Here is an 18,132-nt window from a genome sequence, read left to right as displayed (position 1 = left end):
GGGCCGCCATCTTGGATTTCTGTGTGATGGCCGTGCTTGCCGAGTTTGTGTCTTTCTACTCTGAGCCTGTAGCCCCGCCCCCTGCACATAGTTCACACTGATTCACTTCCTACTAGCACATCATGAGCAAAGAGAAGCTGCAAACTACAAGGAAATAAGTGAGCCTGGGGAAGGGGGAGGCAGACACATATCTTTGAGAACACAGATGTAGAAGAGCTATAAGTGTAACAATGTAAAAGTCTGTCAGCCTCTGTCTGTCATGCCTCTGTGTGATAGGCATCTCATCATCTGTCTCAGCCCTCTTTCTATGTGTCAGTGTTTTAGTACAATGTTAGAAGCCAGATCAAAGTGTATATACACTGCTAAAGATCTTTATCTAGGGCTCAAACAGCCCTTATCAGTTGTAAAGTGACTTTCAGATTAACTGTTATAGCCAAAATGGCTACCGGTACCAGGATGAGAGCAGAACTCAAGACAAACACTCCAGTCTCTTAGAAAATGCAAACTCACACTGTTTATTAACGCACCGCCACATATATAAAACATAGAAAATGATCTGCATAGGGGGCGTGAAAAGGTGATAAAATACTGCAATGCTATAGGCCAGCTGAATATAAAAGAACATCCCCTTTAAGCCATTCTCCCAAAATGTTCATGAACTATGCACCGTTTCGTCCAGAGGCCTTGTTCTCATATAAACAGTAGGTTTATATTATCCCAGCTACAAAATGTACAGAGAATGGCTCCAAAGACTTCTTGCTAACCAAAATAAGATAATGGGGCAGATTTATCAAGCAGTCTGAAAGTCAAAATATTTCCAGTTGCCCATGGCAACCAATCACAGCTCAGCTTTCATTTCACCAGTGCTCATGAATATTTTAAAGGGGAGCTGTGATTGGTTGCCATGGGCAATTGGAAATATTGTGACTTTCAGACTGCTTGATAAATCTGCCCCAATGAGAAGAAAACGGGCTGAAGGGAAACCATCTCTGACAAGAGTCAAGAAGAAGCAGGCAAACAGATTACACAAGATGGCTGAATCATGACATGAATAGACATTTCACAATATGGCTGAGTGGACAACATGACCCCACCGGCTAAGAAAAGATGGCATCCGGTTGGACAAAAATGGAGTCTGTAGAGAAATATCTCTCAGACACCTGTACCCTTATAATCTAACCACACTGTCACCCCACAGAGCTAGAGGGATCATAATGTGTCTGCTTAGAGAGTCCCCGCCCACACCCTGGAATTTTGAACCTAGGGAGTGATAAGAGCTAAAACAGCAATAAAACTGAGTAAAATTTGAAAGTAAGGAGTTAAATGATCTGTATTGTGTTAATGTCACTAGGGGATTGAGATGTGAAAATTTTCTTTTGTGGAAAAACCCCTTTAAATGTCTTGGTTTACTTGTCCTCAGCAATTACCTCACCCTAACATTGGATTGCTAAGATGTCATTGCCAAGCCTCGGTATATCAACAGAGACAGGAAGTGATGGGAGTGAATCTTTACTGTCACTGTAAGGAAACCAAAGTTTCACGCATGACATTTACATTTTAACCCCTTAAGGACGCAGCCAGTTTACAGGTTAAGGCTCAGCCCCATTTTTTGGATTCTGACTTGCGTCGCTTTATATGGTTATAACTTTGGAACACTGTTGCTTATCAAAAGGATTCCGATATTGTTTTTTCCTCACATGTTATACTTCATTGTGGTAAATGTTGGCTGATAAGTTTTGCGTTTATTTAGAGAGAAAAAAATTATTTTGAAAAATTTGGCATTTTCAAAATTCTAAATCATCATGTTTTCAGGCAGATCGATTTACCACCTAAATTTGCTAAATAGAAGTGAAACTTATAATGGACCGATTTTGTCGGTTATACGTTCATTTAGCCCTAAAATGTACACATTTGCAAAAGATAAAAAGAGAAAACCCACCTGACAATTTGTTATGCAATTTCTCCCGAGTGCAAAGACCCCCCACACGTGGCTGTTACTTGTATTATGGGCGCACGGCGAGGCGCAGAAGGGAAGGAGCACCCTGCAGCTGCCAGGATTTAAGTTTCCTCATTGGCCCCTTTTGTAGGCTATAAAATTTTTCGCTTTTTCAATATTGGGGTCATGTGACAACTTTTTTGTTTGCGGGATGAGATGCTTTTTCCAGTGATTTTGGGGTTGGTATCGTTATTCATCGCATAACATTTTTAATTTTTTGGCTACAGAGCTGGTTGATGGCTTGTTTTTTTACGTAACATGTGATAGGGTCTGTAGGTTTGTTCTTAAGTTGAATTTGTATGCAAGTCGGAACTATATATTTTATCATTGTAATCCCAGCCAGAACTTTTTTGGTCTCTGTGACAATTGGATTTTAAAAATGCTGGTTTGTTATAAGAATCAAGATTAATAATAAAGCTTCATTACAGACACCTGTGATAACAGTTACAGCTGATTATTGTAGCCTAGGACTAAAGTACAATAAATTACCAATATCCAGTGGTCCGTTTGTAACTAAGGGTCGTATGTAAGTCGAGTGTTCTTAAGTAGGGGACCACCTGTACATATGGGTTTTTTTTATCACTTTTTATGGGATTAGATAGTAAAAATCATAATTTGACGGGTTTTAAATTTTTTTTTTACAGCGCTCATCGTGCGGGTTCAATAATTATTTACTTTTATTTTACAGGTTGTTATGGATGAGGCGATGCTATATTTGTAGGGTTTGTGTTATGATTTAGACTTTTTTGAGCATTATATGTCTCTTTATATGTCTGGGGGTTATGGCCATTTTTATTGATTTATTAATTTCTTTTCTATTGAACAACAATATTATTCTTTATTATTTCCACCATGGGAAATGAAAAAGCAATCATCTGATTGCTTGTTCATGATATTACTCTGCAATACTGTAAGAGAAACATATGATAAATTACCCCCACTGGGTTAAATAGAAGCCCTTTAAAGAAGTGACTTACTTTATTGCCATTCAATGCATAGTAGATATACAAGTTGGGGGTTATTTATCATTGGTTTTCCTGGCCTTTTTTTGTATTAAAAAAAAAAAAAAAAAAAATCTTAAAATAGTGGCATTTAGGTTTCATGGTACTCATCACTGCTAAAAAGTCTCATAGGGCTATTTCCACCACTTCATTAATCTGGCATAAACATAGAACTGCTACCAGTGCAACACAGTGCAGAGCCAGATCAATGACATGGGCCTTTTGCAAAAAGTCCGATAAAAAGTTTCATAGTTACTCCAGCCCTCTGCTGGGACATTTTATGTATTTTGAGCCTTTTTTTAAAAAGAACATTTATTAAAGGGCCAAACCCACTGTAATGAATCCGATGGGCAGTGGAGCTCCAAAAATAGACCTAGAATTGTCGCAAGAAGCCTGTTTAATGATAAGTAGCCCCCATTCTGATACAAATATTATAAGTTCTCCTCAACCTGACTGGTTTCAACAATATGTAATAGGAGAAAGCTGCCACTTTCCATTAAAAATCTGTAGTACATTTCAAGAGCCCTGTGCCCATCACATTCCTTGGCACAGACTGGTATGTGAGCCCTTTGGGTTTTAAGCAAAGGTTTGCACTGGATTAAATACAGAAGCAACTTCGTCATATCTGATTTATTTGATGCTTCAGGATGACAAAGCGGCTGAGAAACTGACAAGCACAAAATAAAAATATTAATTTCCCCAAGAAAACTGTGAAACATTTACAGTATATATAGAGAGGCTTAGTAACAACAGACCTTCTGAAATTGTAAGACAAAAGTACTAGGTACAAAATCTTCTATAAAATAAGAAGGGGATATCACAGTATGTAGGAGGGGAATAATACTATAAATAGCACTGGAATATCACTATACACAGAAGAGGAATATCCCTGTACACAGAAGAGGAATATCACCAGGGGCATAACGATTGTGGTCGCAGGGAGAGGGGGGCCTGCGGCTGTCACCGTTCAGTACCTGCCCTTTTCTACCTGCAGACCCCTGACACAGCGCACAAGCCAGATGCAATACGAGTAGTGTACTCCTGTCTAGCGTCAGTCCCAGCTGAACAAGAACTATGTACTATGCACAGCGCCGTTGTGGGTGTATTCCCGGGGCTGGCAGCGCAATGGTGCTACTGCTTCTTTACCGTATTTTTTGGACTATAAGGAGCACAAAAAAATCCTTTGATTTTCTCAGAAATCAAAGGTGCGACTTATATATGAACCGTACTTACAGACAACAGCTGCCTTGAGCTGTGCACAGGTCTGCCACATGCTGGTCATTCATCCTTATAATCAGGTGCGCCTTATATTTGAACCTAGACGTTTTAGCAGGCATTTATTGATGGTGCGCCTTATAGTCACAAAAAAAAAAAAACGAACTGCACGAACAAAAGCCAACCACCACCTGCCATGAGAGATCAGGGAAATAGTGGACAATATATCTTAAGTAAAGGCACAAACTAATGAACGCGGATTCCCCTATTTCTTTTTAATACCCAGGTGATATTGGTGGTCTTGGTTAGGTGAAGGGAGCTCCATTTGGAATTATCCCCTTGGGCCCACTGGACTCTAGTGATCACTGTATACAGCACTGAAATATCACTGTGCATTGGAGAGGAATATCAATGTACACAGGTAAGGAATAATATTATACGTAGAACTGGGATATCACTGTACAAGGTACAGGAATAATAATATTTAGAGCACAGGAATGTCACTGTACACAGCAAAAGTATATCACTGTGTATATTGTTATAAACAGCACTGGAATATCACTGTACATAGCACGGGGATATAACAGTATATAGCTTTACTATACTGTTGCACACCTCACTGAAATATCACCGTACACAGCACGGAAATATCATTGAACACAGGAGAGCAATAACATAATATACAGTACAGGCAGTCCCCGGGTTACATACTAGATAGGTTCCTTCGGCTTTTACTCAAGTTAAATTTGTATGTAAGTCGGAACTTTATATCCAGACAAAAACATACTTTGTCCCAGTGACAATTGGATTTTCAAATTTTTTTTGCTGTAATTGGACCAAGGATTATCAATAAAGCTTCATTACAGACACCTAAAGTAAAGCATTCAGAGAGCTTCACCAGAGGTCACAGGGGGCAGAGGGGTCCGTCTGTGACTAGGGGTCGTCTTTACGTCAGGTGTCCTAAAGTAGGGGACCTCCTGTCCTGACCTCCCTGACCTCCTGTAGGGATATTACAGTACATATTAGAGAAATAACAATGGATACAGTGCTGGGATATGACTGTATGTAGAGCTGGAATATGACTGTACACAGGAGAGGTACAACAATATACAGAGCACTGGAATATTACTGTACATGGCTCTAGAATAGCATCTTGCATTGCTTAAGAATTTCACTGTACATAACAATGGTTTATTATTCTTCACAACACTAGAATATCACTGTATACGGAATTGGTATATTACACACAGTTCTAAGAAAATCACTGTACACAGGAGAGGAGTAATACTATATACAGTACTGGTATATCACTGTACATATAAATGGGATATCAATATACACAGGAGAGGAGTAATACTATATACAGTACTCGCATATCACTGTACACAGAGAGGGGTAATAGTATATACAGTACTGGCATATCACTGTACATATAACTGAGATAACAATATACACAGGAGAGGAGTAATACTATATACAGTACTGGTATATCACTGTACATATAAATGGGATATCAATATACACAGGAGAGGAGTAATACTATATACAGTACTGGTATATCACTGTACATATAACTGGGATATCAATATACACAGGAGAGGAGTAATACTATATACACTACTCGCATATCACTGTACATATAACTGGCATATCACTGTACACAGAGAACGGGTAATAGTATATACAGTACTGGTATATCACTGTACATATAACTGAGATAATATACACAGGAAAGGAGTAATACTATATACAGTACTGATATACCACTGTACATATAAATGGGATATCAATATACACAGGAGAGGAGTAATACTATATACATTACTGGCACATCACTGTATAAATAACTGGAATATCACTGTATACAACACTGGATTATCACTGTACACAGCCCTGGGATATTACTGTACATATAACTGAGATATCACTGTTATATACGTTTTCCTAAAGGAAATAAAGTAAAAAAAAGTATACAGACGCACAAGACGTTTAGATACATATTTTTTCAGTGGGGAAAGTGTCCATCAGCAGTATGCAAAAAACGTGATGTGAACCCAGCCTTACATGGATGGCTCCAAATACTACACCAGTTCATTATTTCTATCTTGCTTTTCTTTCTACGATGCACCTATTATAGATTGCAAGCTCTTGTGGCACATTTCTATCTCTTACCATATACCATTTAACAAGATTATTAGAGGAATGGGAGGACTGGAATACAATGACAGATTACAAAATTTGGGATTATTCAATTTAGAAAAAAAGACCTCATTACAATGTACAAATACCTGAATGAGCAGTACAGGGATCTTTTTATACCGGGGCCTGTGGCAGTGAGACTATGGAAATCTCTGCCGCAGGAGGTTGTTATGGCCGACTCTATGTACATGTTCAAGAGAGGCCTGGATGCCTTTTTGGAGAGAAAAAATATCACAGGGTATGGGAATAAAACATTTATTCAATTCTTGGTTGGACTTGAAGGACTTGCGTCTTTTTCCAGCCTTATATACTATGATATCTTAGCTGGTTTTAGTTTCTGAAAGAAGACTTGCTATTTTTAAAATTGCTGTAAAAAAAGGAAAAATGTAAAAAAAGCCTATTGTTGTACAACACAGAAAGTGCTGCATATAAGAAGACTATATACAGATGTAGTGCAGATGATGTTCTTGAGTTAACTGTTTAGGGCTGCACTGTTTGTACACCATGACAACTCTAAGGGTAATGCTCCATGGCAACTTATTGCGTGCAAAGTGATCGAGCACCACAAGTGATTTTACAGTACAATGTCTTAACAGAGAATGACATCCAATAAACACAAGTCTTTTTATACCAAATCAAAATCACATGACAATATCACACATGATCAGGATTGTACAATAAGGCATATAATGATCCTATCTGGAAAGGATGCTTACGTTATAGCATGTAACCAGTCCATGGGGGATATTACACCCAATTTCAATGCAAGTGTTACCAGGGTTTGACCAATCATATGTAAAGTATATGGAGGAACTGGGCATATGCAGATGTCTACACTACATAATTCAGGAACAGCGCGTTGACATGTGAATATGCACTTGTGATGTAACCTTATAGGCTCACATCTCACATGGGGGTATCAGTGATACCATTACTGCAATCAAGACTAACAACTTTGTCAGACTTGGGTGCTTAGGACCCACCAGCAAAGTTCATTCTGGGGGCCCATTGTAAAGCTATATAACCAATTCCAGTTCAAGAATTCCAGAAACTGTGCCTACAGACATCTAGCTCTATCTAGCTCTTGCCTCTGACCATTTCTGTTGTTCGGTCGCTGTCAGTACTCTGCTGACTGGCTCTTGCCTCTGACCGTTTCTGTTGTTCGGTCGCTGTCAGTACTCTGCTGACTGGCTCTTGCCTCTGACCGTTTCTGTTGTTCGGTCGCTGTCAGTACTCTGCTGACTGGCTCTTGCCTCTGACCGTTTCTGTTGTTGGTCGCTGTCAGTACTCTGCTGACTGGCTCTTGCCTCTGACTGTTTCTGTTGTTCGGTCCCTGTCAGTACCCTGCTGACTAGCTCTTACCTCTAATAATAATAATAATTCTTCATTTATATAGCGCACACAGATTACACAGCCCTGCACAAAGCATGTCAAATTGGTACCTCTGACCGTTTCTGTTCTGTAGGTCCAGGCAGATGTCTGCTGGCTATCTCTTGTCTCTACCTACTTTGGGACCCTGATTGGCCTTTGCCTTTGACTGCATTTGGGGGTCCATTCGGTAGCCTGCTACCTAGCCCTTACCTGTCTGTTTGTGTTCTAAGGGGTCCTGTCAGTAGCATGCTGATCCTTGCCTCCGAATATTTCTGTTATTCAGACCCCTTAGTATCCTGCAGCCTATTACTTTCCATGAGTTTGGTTCTAGGGGTCTTATTAGAAGCCTGCTGGCCGTCTCTTGCCTCTGACTGTCTATTATGGGACCCTAACTGGCATGTGCTTCTGACTTCATTTGGTGGTCCTGTTTGTATCCTGCTGCCTATTCCATGCCTTTTATTGCTCTGGTATGAGGTCCTGGTCAGTATCCTTCTCACTGGCTCTGATCTCAGTTTCTGTCAGTAGCCTGCGGAGTCTTGCCTCTGACTGTTACCGTTAGGCTGCAGGTTACTAAGAGGTCCACATATCCCTTTCTTCGGTTTCGGTTCTGGGGTCCTGTCAATAGCTTGCTGACTGTCTCTTGCCTCTCAATGTCTATAATTGGATGCTGATTGGCTTGTGCCTCTGACTGCATTTGGGGGTCCTGTCTGTATACTGCTGCCTTTCCTTTGCCTCTGACTGTTTCTGAGGGTTCGGTACTATGTAAGTGCAATATTTTGCCAATGTTGATGGATATCCCTCACCTCACTCACCAACCTGTGTGGGGATGTCACTGCTGAAGAAGGAAAAGCAGAATATCTGGACATGTTCAGGAACTGAGCAGCAGAGCATCCAAGGATAAGTAAGCTATGGATTATTCTCAAACATGGGGCTGGAAATTGTATATACATTTTTTTCAGTGGAAACTTAATGTAGGAACTATATTGAGTATATTATATTATTATATGGGAAGCTCTTTGTGATAACTCAATGGGGGCATTTATCATATTACTTGCAAGACTCCATTAAAACATGAAGTGCAAATCTAAAAACTGTTAGGTATATCCATTCTCTACCTATAGTTGACTCCAATGTCAGCCCCTGCCAGAGTGAAATTGTTTAAAAGCAAAAAGTCCTGTAATACTAGCAAGACCAAAATATCACAAATACCCTATTGTATGACTTTTGGAGCCAAAATTCTAGAAAGAGCAGTTTACCTGCCAACATCATTGATCATAATAAATTGCACCAAGTGACAAACTCGGCGCAACTATGTCTGTGAATAACAGTAACGTGAATTACAGTATAAACTATTATAATAGTCAGTGACTGTATGACATTGGCTGCACAGGCTGACTGATGGCAAATGCCTTTTTAGCAGAGAGAACAAGTGTACAAAGAATTACTAACCTTATTAGAGGGGCATGTGAAAAGAGAACAATGCCGAGAGAGACACACAGGCAATTAGGTGCTACTCAATGTGCGGCATTAAAAGGGATATGCATATTTTATGGCATATACGTGGTGGCAGTGACTAAGGCGCCCGCATATTGTGAAGAGCAGAACATAGATCTAGTAATAGCAGGAATACCAAATATAGCCATGCAAGGAACTTGTACCAACTTTTATATAACTCCCACATTAGCACACATCACTCTATATATTCCAAGGGACTTTGTGACCGCTGATAAGGCACATCCCAGCACCAGATGTACTACGCCGAGGACACATTTAATTTGATCCGTCAGCTATTCCATAGGGGGCCTATAGAAGCCGCAGGCTTATGAAGAGGTTAATAGGAAAAGGTCTGGAGCAGCACATACATCACTGGTAAGAACAGACATGGTAAAGGACAAAACAATGTAAGATGAGAGATAAGACAGTGCCAGTGCCAGCCATGCCAATCACTCTTACAGGCTGGAGTAGGCATTTGGCAGAGCTGTCAGCACTGGATAGAGCTGTGCCTCAAGCCTCCTGACAATAGCACCTCAGGCCACCACTGACACTTCAAATACATAACAGGAGTCAAGCTACTGTTCTCTGTAAGCAGCCACTTCAGGAGCACTACTTTCTGTCTATATATATATATATATATATATATATATATATATATATATATATATATATATATATACACACACACATACATACATACACACTGCTCTCTGGGATCCCAGGAGAAACAACTAAGTACAGGAGTCTTTGTCCCATTGAGTAGGAGATACAAGTGGGTGTGAGCTGGACAGCAGCCCCCAGGTGCAGGGTGCCCACCTCTCCAGCCGCCAGCCTTGTACCCCACACGTGCTGGGCAGCCGCCTCTGCCATAAGTGCCAACTATAGCAAACTCTCCCGGCCATAGGGGACGAGACAAAGGAGATGAGCGCTGGACACGGCACGGGAAACTTTCTCCAGCCAGGGTGATGCTTGGGAGACATGGCAGCTGGAGCGGGCACCGCTATGGAGATGCTGCTGTCACTCCTACCTTTGTGCCAGTGCTGTGCCCTCCTCCTGGCCTCCGTGCCTGAAGCTGTGGCTCGTCCCGGCCCCTGAGAGCTGTGCAAATGCTGCAGACTGACGCCCCGTGGCGGGGAGCAGGAGAGAGATGTGCCGGCAGATGAGGGAAGCACGACCAGGAGCCACTCATAAACAATGCCAGCCGGGGAGGAGGAGGAGGAGGAGGAGGAGGAGGAGGGACACTGCTGCTGCTGCTGCTGCCGGAGAGGAGGAAAGCCTGGGCTGGAGCTGCAGGCAGCCGCCTGTCACTGATGCTGCAGGCGGGAGGGCACCACTTCTCTCACACATCACCACACAACACCCTAAGCCGCCACATCCAAAATACATAATCCCCAACACCAGGTCCAATCCATGCACTTTATCAATGGGTGATGTAAATCCACTAAAAACCACTCAAGTCTGATAGACTTGGAGAAATGCGCACACATGGGTATGAGTAGATTGTAAGCTCTTCAGAGCAGAGCCTTCCTATTGTTTCCTATGACCATGTTATTACCCTGTGATCTCTATATATACCCATATTTACAGGCGGTCCCCTACTTAAGGACACCCGACTTACAGACAACCCATAGTTACAGACAGACCACTTTGACCTCTGGTGAAGCTTTCTGGATGCTTTACTATAGTCCCAGGCTGCAATAATCAGCTGTAAGATGTCTGTAATGAAGCTTTATTGATAATCCTTGGTCCCATTACATCAAAAAATGTTTGAACTCCAATTGTCACTGGGGCCATAATTCTTTTTGTCTGGATCTACAATTATTAAATATACAGTTTCGACTTGCATACAAATTCAACTTAAGAACAAAACTCCGGACCCTATCTTGTACGTAACCTGGGGACTGCCTGTATATATATATATACCCATATATATGTACCCATGACGTGTAAAGCGACACAGAATATGAAGGTGCTATATAAATAAAGATTTATTATTATAAAAAGGTTGGATCTCACAGCTTATGTCTGATCCAGACTTTGGTCCATGTACCCTTCATCAGATCCTGACCTACCCTCATGACTTATGAAAAGCAGACCACCACTTAGCTGACATTGTCCTTCCCCAACTGTCCCTATTGCAGTGCTAACATGACCCTATAAACCAGTAGAGTATACAGTCAGGGCGATAAGTTTTGAGAATGACACAAATATTATATTTTCACATGATCTGTTGCCCTCTGGTTTTTATGTGTGTTTGTTAGATGTTTTTATCACATACAGAAATACAAGTGCAATCATATTATGAGTAACAAAAGCTTTTACTGACAGTTAGAATGAGTTACTGCAGCAAGTCAATATTTGCAGTGTCGACCCTTCTTCAGGACCTCTGCAATTCTCCATGGCAGCTCTCAATCAACTTCTGGACCAAATCCTGACTGATAGCCGTCCATTCCTGCACAATCAATGCTTGCATTTTGTCACATTTTGTCTTGATGATTAACCACAAGTTCTCAATGGGATTAAGATCTGGGGAGTTTCCAGGCCATGGACCCAAAATCTCTATGTTTTGTTCCCTGAGCCATTTAGTTATCACCTTTGCTTTATGGCATTGTGCTTGAAAAGGTATTGTTGATCACCAAACTGCTCTTGGATGGTTGGGAGAAGTTGCTCTTGGAGGACATTCTGGTACCATTATTTATTCATGGATGTGTGTTTAGGCAAGACTGTGATTCCCTTGGCTGAGAAGCAACGCCACACATGAATGGCTGCAGGAAGCTTTACAGTTGGCATAAGACAAGACTGGTGGTATCGCTCACCTTGTCTTCTCCCAACAAGCTGTTTTCCAGATGTTCCAAACAATCAGAAAGGGGATTCATCAGAGAAAATGACTTTACCCCAGTCCTCAGCAGTCAACTCCCTGTACCTTTTGCAGAATATCAGTCTGTCCTTGATGTTTTTTCTGGAGAGAAGTGGCTTCTTTGCTGCCCTCCTTGACACCAGACCTAACTCCAAGAGTCTCAGCCTCACAGTGCGTACAGATGCACTCACACCTGCCTGCTGCCATTCCTGAGCAAGCTCTGCACTGCTGGTAGCCAGATTCCTAAGCTGAAACACTTTTAAAAGACTATCCTGGTCCTTGCCCTGGAGCCTTTTTGGCAACAATGGAACCTCTCTCCTTGAATTCCTTGATGATGCGATAGATTGTTGACTGAGGTGCAATCTTTCTAGCTGCGATACTCTTCCCTGTTAGGCCAGTTTTGTGCAGTGCAATGATGACTGCATGTGTTTCTTTAGAGATAACCATGGTTAACAGAAGAGAAACAATGATGCAAAGCACCAGCCTCCTTTTAAAATGTCCAGTGGTGTGATTCTTACTTAATCATGACAGATTGATCTTAGCCCTGTCCTCATGAACACCCACACCTGTGTTAATGGGGCAATCACTGAAACGATATTAGCTGCTCCTTTTAAGGCAGGCCTGCAATGAAGTTGAAATGTGTTTTGGGGAAATAGTTCATTTTCTAGGCAATTAATTGCAATTAATTGCTGTTAAGCTGATCACTATTTATAACATTCTGGAGTATATGTAAATTGCCATTATAAAACCTGATGCAGTAGACTTTGTAAAAATTAACATTTGTATCATTCTCAAAACTTTTGGCCATGACTGTAAATATCTCAGTCCCTACATGTTTTCTGCCCCATATGGATGCACTCATCAGCTTATGAGACTGCACCTGAGGGACTATCCTACATTATTGTGATTACCCCACAACACTGTATAAGCAGCTATCTATAGAGGGAACTATGGGTGGGGGAAACCTGAGGGTGTGGAGTGTGCTGTGCAGACATAGTATACATACTACTTCTCCATGGGTACTTGGATGCTTTGTCCATTTCAGTTTTGAAAACACAAACGCAGAGAAAGCTGCACCCACCGGGGCGGGCCGCGGCCCGATTGCATCGGTGTTTCTATGGAAACGCCTGGGATCGGGAATGAGCCACCGGTGTTTTGTGTTAATTTAATGCAAAACACCGGCGCCTCGTTCCCGATCGCAGGCGTTTCCAAAGAAACACTGACGCGATCGGGCCGCGGCCCGTCCCGGGCAGACAAAGTGCAGACAAAGCGGTGCGTGTGGCACCAGCCTAAGACTCTCTGTTCACATGCAGTTACACTCATGCAGTGAATGGTGTTCCTCAGTTATGTCCAATTTTAAAAACTTAGATTACATTGAGTACCCATTAAGTTCACAAACTAGGGGGGCACAGTGGCTTGCAGCCTTGCAGCGCTGGGGACCTGGGTTCATGTCCCAAGGTCAACATCTGCAATGAGTTTGTATGTTCTTTCTGTGTTTAACTGACATACTGGTAGATTGTGAGCCCCCTTGGGACAGGGACTGATTTGGCAAGCTCTGTGTGCACTATATAAATGAAGGAGTGATTATTATAATTATTAATAACAGCACTTCCACAACAAATTATATGAAAACTGGCTAAGGGCTATCACAAATGAGCAAGTAAAACAAACAAAAGAGGCACAATTATAAAACACTGAATAAACAGTTTTGCCAGAACGGACATGCATGGTCACCTATAGGTGGTACACATATTACAGTGGATTCCAAAAATACGATTAATGGACTCATGCCCAGGGGAGAAAGTGTTGCTTCATATCATAGATATCAACTGAAGTTTAGCATCTCATTTAACCCTTCTGGTTCTACATAAAATACATAAAAATCAACATTGCCCCCTCCTCCCCTGATGTGGGTTTCCTCCCAAAGATTCTGTTAGGTTGATTAGATTGTGAGCCCCATGGGGACAGTGACTGATTTGGCAAGCTCCATGTAGTTCTGTGTGCACTATTTAAAAATAAAGGAATCTAATAATGTTCTCTGTACACCCAAGAGGTCTCATCAGCTTCTTTTGTGGGTTTCCTAAAAAGCATTTCTTAAGACTCCTTGGGATATCCTTTGGCCCAACACCTAGATCTCTGGTTTCCTGCTTGCCTGACCAATGTTTTGAAGTCAGTACAATTTCTCCTTAGAAGTAGGTACTGGCCTCTAGGGATCCGTTGTTTAAGAGGTTTGGGGTGGCAATTCCTCCATCTCAATAGAGAGTCCTTTTTTCTATAGCTTTATGGTATACCCCTAGATAATTTTCCTCCATCTAAGAAAGGTAATTTCATTGCATCTATCTCGAAAGGTGAACATTAGAGCAACCATGTTATATATCAATGATAAAACAAACTCAGAGAAAGCTGTTTTGACCTCTCCCCGATGACAGGATGCAATGAGATTTTAACGGATACCCCCAACTATCATGAAATGTGTCTTGATCATACCCAACTGTAGATGAAATTTTACCTTCTAATTCTACAGTCAGTTACCTTGCTGAGAAAGGCTTAGACAGAAGGCCTCATAGATGAGACAGAATTTTCCTTAATTTTACCTTTAATACCCATAACAAAAGATTTTTATAGCCTTTCTAAAGTTTACTAAGGGCTGGCGCCCTTAGGTGGTTTGACCTATTGATTAGGCTTGAGGCAGTTAGTCTGGACACTGGACATCTGTATAGAAGTTGAAGCATTATACTAGTAGATCCCGAAGGATTTGGAACTGTGGGCAGTGGCATTCTTTCCTAGATCGAGGGGATGTCAGTAAACTCAACACAAGCAAATTGTACTTAAAGAAATCTTCTATCAGGGACCAGGGACACTTACAGATTTAAGCACAGTGACCATGGTAATGTTCTTAAATTTGTTATCAATGGCCTCCTTCCTTCTAAAATAAACTTTTATAATTATTCAATTTAGCTTGAAGGGCTCTGGTGGGTGTTTCTAGATCTCCCAGGGGCTGTAGCTTCACAAGCTATAACAATGAGCAGAGCAGGTCTCATTTGCATAATTGTTAAAGTTGATTTTAGTAGGAAGGAGGCTTCCTGTATACTGTATATAAAATAAAAATGCATGCTACATATATATATATAATGTTGCATAGATGAATGGAGTTTAGTGCTAAGTAGAGGTGGTCTCCAAGATATGTACAAGATAGGTTCTTTAGGTTTGTACTAAAAAAAATTTTTGTCCCAGTGACAATTACATTTTTCAAAATGTTGTGCTGTCATGGGAATAAGGATTATCAATAAAGCTTTATTACAGACACCTTACAGCTGATCATTGCAGCTTGGGACTAGAGTAAAGCATCCAGAAAGCTTCTCCAGAGGTCATAGTGGTCAGAGAGGTTCGTCTGTAACTACAAGTCATCTGTAAGTCGGGTCAGGGACCGCCTACATAAGTTTTGCAGGATCATTTTAACTGTAAAGTTATATCAAATACTTAGGCAGACATTCCTGAGAAGCCTATAAAAATGGTATAGGATAATTAAAAAAAATTATATGTTTTTTGGGAGGCAACAAGCAAAACACTCAATGCTCAATATACTTACTACAGGGACTGTAACACAGTTTTTACAGGCTCCTCAATTCCAAACCTGAAGACTTAGGCAACTGTTGCTAATTGTGTTTTTCTCTGGTGAGCATCAGCTCATGGACTTCAATGAGTTAAGTGTCAGTGGTCAGTGATCTGATAAAGAAAATCTTGAGTATGTCCTGATCCATGTCATATCAGCATGCCATAATTTTGGAGGCAGGGCCGAATGATCAAAGATATGGTATGGTTCAAATCAAGGAAGGAACAATCAGTATCTCCCATAGCAGTCTACCAGCAGGTTTGACCATACACAGGTGCAGATGGTGTTAGGTAGTGGTGTTTGAGATTGTGTGTGCTTGATAAAGAAAAATATTCCAGGATTGTAGCTGCACTTATAAATGGGACAGATAAATGGGATTTGTTATTTGGAAAGCACAGAGAGGTCCATGAAAGCAAAGTAATTGTGTTTTTTACAGCTTTCCAGTACATTAGGCAGAATATTAAAGCAAAAAAGCAAGCCTTCATTGGCTCTGTTAATGGAACAATAAAAAATGCTTTGCCTTTTGGAAGGTGAGAGACAATACTGAAAAATTGATAGGTCCTGTAAACTAAGACAAAAGTGATCTAAAGATGCATCAAAACTATCATCTAGCATGAACCATAAGTGGTAATTTGGCATAGGCTCATACTAACAAAAGTAACAGGACTGCCTCATTGTCTGCTATGTAAACTGAAAACTAAAAGGAGAAAAAGTTAATTTTATCCATTGTACTGTGGTCCTATATGTGTGACTGAGGGGCGTAGCAGTGGAAATACTGCAGCAGTCCAAGCAATTTCCAGTTCCCACAAAACATTCTAATTAAACTCCTACATTTGATGTATACTTTCTTCTGTAATTTTCCTACTGCCTAGCGGCAAGTGCCCATTTCATCACGGTATACTTAGCCCAGTATGTATGTATTCATTCATGATATCAGGCTTTGAATAGATGAAGTCCAGAGTAAAGACCAGGGGGAGGGTTCCCTGTGGTTAAAATTGTACATAGCAGATCTATTGCTAAATATAGAAACAACACATGTAAAAAATAAAATCCACCCGGTATATATTCTAAGCAAAATAAGACAGCTGGACACCGACTGAGTCATGTAAGCTTATTCAACTTTATAGGTTTGTATATGGTGCCTAAAAATGTAAGACATTGCATAATGGGAATTCAGGGTGTAGATAGTGAGCGATAGAAGCTAGTACAGCTGAGTCCACATGGTCACATACCATTAAAGTATATCATTCCTAAAATGCCATAAAAAAGGTGGGATCAGGGCTGAAAAGACAAAGGATTTGGTAGAGGCATGCACAGAATTCAGATTTCCAATAGAATATTTATATTAAGTGAAACCTCTCCGGCACATGACCTATACCAGATTTTTCTATCGCAATAGTTTTTTGCTGTTTTCTTAAACCTAGGACTTGTGGATGGGAAATGTATACTTTAGTCAAAATGCAATGCTGACATTAAATGATTTTACAGACATAAATTACATTTTATATTATACAACTACGCTGGGAAATTATACTTGTTACTGATATTAGTTTCATTGTGAGGGAGTCACAAAATCCACAGGGTTTACAGCAACCTGTGAATGCTAAACCTATTACAACTACAATGTAGCATTAACAGAAGGTGAGAATCATAATACTTGTAGAAGCTGCAGTTATTGTAGGTGCATGTTTGGCAGTTACTATAGTTACACCTTTGTCTCTGTTCAGTGATAACTTTACATAGAACTAGATGGAATAAAGACACTTATTCATCAAGTTCAACCTTTGTCAAATAGAGCTGTTTTATGAAAGTCAAACTGTATGGGCAACCATGACCCAGGGTAAAATATCACACTGAATTAGCAGGAGCAGTACTTGGATAAATGTGTCTCTAAGCCTACCTGTACTTATGCTATTGGGGTTTAGAACTCCAAACTGACGTCATCAGTTTGATCTTTTCCCTTGTTCTTAAAGGAAAGCTACCTTCATAATTTATCTTGATAAACCAGCATCACTACCTGTTAGAACTAAGTAATGATGTATTTATTTTTCTGTTTAGTGATACATATATATACATATACGGAAAAAACCTACAAATGCCAGATTACTGCTCTTCAATAATCCCCCCACGACTACGTCTGACAAAGGCTGTCTGTGCCAAAACGTCAAGTTATGTTTGCTATGACACCTGAATAAAAAGAGGCTTCCTACCTAAAGGAGTGCTACCATTTTTGTTAATTCTGTAGTAATAAGACTGTTTAGTTGTACTTTGCACCATTTGATAGTTGGTCTAGTTTCCTTCAGAAGAGTGAGCCAAAGTTTTGGTGCATTTGCATAGTTTGTGGCGCACAGACTTCCTCCCCCAGGTCTCCATTTTTGAAATATTT

General features: G+C 40.6%; 1 protein-coding gene across 1 annotated transcript in view; it reads right to left on the bottom strand.

Annotated features, from left to right (window-relative positions):
* The window catches only part of ENOX1 (ecto-NOX disulfide-thiol exchanger 1), a 355,077-nt gene extending 344,598 nt beyond the window's left edge, over positions 1-10,479 (bottom strand). Inside the window, exon 1 of the mRNA XM_072135263.1 lies at positions 10,304-10,479. The gene's annotated coding sequence lies outside the window, so the exon portion shown is untranslated. The remainder of the gene's footprint in view (positions 1-10,303) is intronic.
* Positions 10,480-18,132: the final 7,653 nt, after the last annotated feature.

This window comes from Engystomops pustulosus, chromosome 2 (genome assembly GCF_040894005.1).
Source record: "Engystomops pustulosus chromosome 2, aEngPut4.maternal, whole genome shotgun sequence".
Taxonomy (NCBI): Eukaryota; Metazoa; Chordata; class Amphibia; order Anura; family Leptodactylidae; genus Engystomops; species Engystomops pustulosus.
The sequence above is the reverse complement of the archived record's forward strand: the minus strand, read 5'-3'. Positions and strand labels throughout refer to the sequence as shown.